This window comes from Erpetoichthys calabaricus, chromosome 6 (genome assembly GCF_900747795.2).
Source record: "Erpetoichthys calabaricus chromosome 6, fErpCal1.3, whole genome shotgun sequence".
Lineage (NCBI taxonomy): Eukaryota > Metazoa > Chordata > Cladistia > Polypteriformes > Polypteridae > Erpetoichthys > Erpetoichthys calabaricus.
In genome coordinates, this window is record NC_041399.2 from 115,054,869 (window position 1) to 115,058,307 (window position 3,439).

At 37.3% G+C, this 3,439-nt stretch overlaps 1 non-coding gene across 1 annotated transcript; it reads left to right on the top strand.

Moving 5' to 3' along the window:
* Positions 1-2,676: 2,676 nt before the first annotated feature.
* On the top strand, positions 2,677-2,748 carry trnac-aca (transfer RNA cysteine (anticodon ACA)). The gene has a single exon. It is a non-coding gene; the product is annotated as a tRNA-Cys (tRNA).
* The last annotated feature ends 691 nt before the right edge of the window (positions 2,749-3,439 follow it).

A 3,439-nucleotide genomic window follows, 5' to 3' on the forward strand; every position in this document is an offset into this window, starting at 1 on the left:
ATATTTACTAGAACCAGTCTCAGGAATTGATGTAGTGAAGAAGCGCTGGAAAGGCACATATTTTGTCAATTTAATTTTATATCCTGGGATTGGTGCCACCGCTGGTTAGCTTCCTATAACAGCGGCACCCGGTGCTCATGTGCAGTTCAGTAGTTCTCCTGCTCTGTTTTTTCTTCAGCATAATGCTGCCAGCAGCTTGCTGTTACGCTCTTAACTGCGAGCTGTCTCTCTATTAAACAGTAACAGAGCCTGGTGTTAAAGTGCAAATGCAGCCATATCAGATACCGGGGGTGAGGAAGTGTGTGGTGAGGGATAAGGTGAAAATACAAGCCCACCCCACAGAGCCACATGCCAAACCTTCCCTGTTAAGCAGGTGAAAAGAAAACAGCCTGAGCCAAACCTAAGAGGGAAACGCAACCTGAATGTCAGACCCGACTGAGCAAGGATTTAAGAAGCAGGAAGAGGGGAGTTACAGCAACCAAAGGCCATCTGGCTTAACAGAATTTCCACTAGAGAACACCATTTTGTAACATATGAAGAGGAAGAGCCATTGATCAACACCAATGAGAGTAAGACGGTAAAAATGAGACTTACCAACATGCAAAGGAGAAAGAAACATCACATTTCCAGCTAGAAGCTAAAAGTATCTTGTCTCTAGAAAAAGCAGCCTCCGCTGGATGGAAGTGAGACAGATTTTTAGTATTATGTATACAATTCCCTTTAATCAACAAATTGACTAACAAATTAAACTATAAATTACTTTTTTCTGATTAATAGAACAAATATGTACGTTAAACTTCATACACCATCCATTTTTACTTGACCTTCTAAAAACTGCATCAGCTTCATCTTCATATACTTTATCAAATTGTACACTACGTGCTTCATCTTATACCTTATACTGTATATGGGGATAGGGTAATTTCAACAATTTCTTTAGAAATTTAACATTCTTTTATTATTTTATAAATACATACTAATTTACCAATTTTAGTAGCCACTTGCATAAAGTTGAATTTCACCACTCCCAGTATTTATCATTATATTCAAAATGTTGATCCAAATCTTTATCACCTCCTAAAACAATCAGATCCTAAGAGTGGAGAGAAACTGAATACTAAGAACTATCTTCCTTAGTTCAGTCAAACTTTTTACCACCTATTTGTTTTTTGGCTCTTTGAATGCAGTTTTTGAATGCATATAACATTTTGAATGCATATAATGCAGCTTTTGATTAATTACCTTTAAATACAAAGAAGCATTTACCTTTGTTCCATCCAAATCTTCCTGCTATTTCTTGTTATTTGCTTTTTGAATTCAGTTTTGATAATTTCAAAAACACTGTCCAGTTTGAATCAAAAATATTTCTCACAAAAACAAGGGTACGAAAAATGATTTGTTATGTCATCTTTGGACAAATGATCATTATTTCTTTGTGTTAATAAAATTGAATTTGTGTCAATGGAGGAAATCAGAGGCCCAAGTACACCTTGCAAGTTCAGTCCTTCTCCACCGCTGTAAATGGCACCACTCATAAGATCAGGGGGTATAGCTCAGTGGTAGAGCATTTGAGTGCAGATCAAGAGGTCCCCCATTCAAATCTGGGTGCCCCCTTTGTTCTCCCATGTTTGTTTGAACAAGTTTATTAGACAGATAAAATAAACTGAGAAATTCTACAAAACAAGCATTTAATCATTTCATACAGCTTTTGATTAATTACTTTTAAATACTGTAATCAGAATATAAGTTTAATGTCACTGTGCTCTGTGCGAATATTTAAAATCTGCTTTTCTTTTCTTTCTACATGCACAGTTGAGCCAGATTTAGTACAAAGGAGCTCAGCATTTAGGACTGCTAGGCCAAGCATAGGACAAGATAGACAGAGACAAATGGGCAACATGCACTATTTCTTTGTGTTAAGAGTCAGCATGCCTCTCTTTGCCTTGTTTGGAATGGCATGATTTACCTAAGAGGGCCTCCACGTGGAGAACACAGTATAAAAGACTTGGACAGCAGCCAAACACCTCGAAGCTGACGGACAGATGGGAGATACCGTCAACCAGTCCTGAAAATGACATACTGTATACATCGAGATCCCACCTTGATAAATGTCTTGCTATGGCTTCCTCATCTGTAATGCCGCCTAAATCATCATTAAAGAAAGCTAAGTTATTTTCTTTTATGTGATTTCTTACCGCCATATCACTATGGGAGAGGTATCACCTTTTAATATTATATCTATATAATTTCGGGTTACTTAAGACTCTGTAATTGCAAAAGAACTTATTCCAACCAAGGAGCTAGCGCTCCCTAGAGGAAACAAATACGAAGAAGCGTTTTCCTTTGTTCAGTCCAAATTTTTCCTGCTATTTCTTGTTTTCGCCTTTTGAATTCAGTTACGTCAACATTTTTGGCAGATATTTATCTGTTGGCTTTTTGAATGCTGTTATCAGCATTTCACAACAATGTCAAGTTCCAATCAGAAATATTTCCAGCCTAATCAGATTAGGAAATCTTAATTTCACATAAAAGAAAGCTTTGTAACATCATCAAATGATCATTATTTATTTGTTTAAATAAAACTGAATTTGTGTCAATGGAGGAAATCAGAGGCTCAAGTGCACCTTGCAAGTTAAGTCTACTCCACCACTGTGAATGGCACCAACTCAGAGTTCAGGGGGTATAGCTCAGTGGTAGAGCATTTGACTACAGATCAAGAGGTCCCCAGTTCAAGTCTGTGTGCCCCATTTGTTCTCCTATGTTTATTAGACAGATGAAATCAACTCAGAAATTCTACAAAACATGCATATCATCATTTCATGCAGCTTTTGATTGACTACCTTTAAATACGAACAAGCATTTTCCTTTATTCAGTCCAAATTTTTCCTGCTATTTCTTTTTTTCGCTTTTTAAATTCGGTATTAATCATTTCAAAAACACTGTCCAGTTTGAATCAAAAATATTTCTCACCAAAATAATACAATACATACAATTTATTTTTGTATAGCCCAAAATCACACAAGAAAAGCCGCAATGGGCTTTAACAGGCCCTGCATCTTGACAGCCCCCATCCTTGACTCTCCGGGAAGACAAGGAAAAACTCCCAAAAAAAACCCTTGTAGGGAAAAAATGGAAGAAACCTTAGGAAAGGCAGTTCAAAAAGAGACCCCTTTCCAGGTAGGTTGGGCATGCAGTGAATGTCAAAAAGAAGGGGGTCAATACAATACAATACAATCCACAGAACAGAACAAATCCTCAATACAGTATAAAAAATGAAAAATTTACAAGTATGGAGCAGAACTTAACAGTAGATGATATCTCATAATATGATTTGGATTTGTTTAGAGCCCTGAAGACCTCAGCCATCAAGCTGCCTCCCCCATTTTACCATTCCACAGTTGAGTCAGCGCTGGGCCAACCAATCCGATGAAAGGACCCA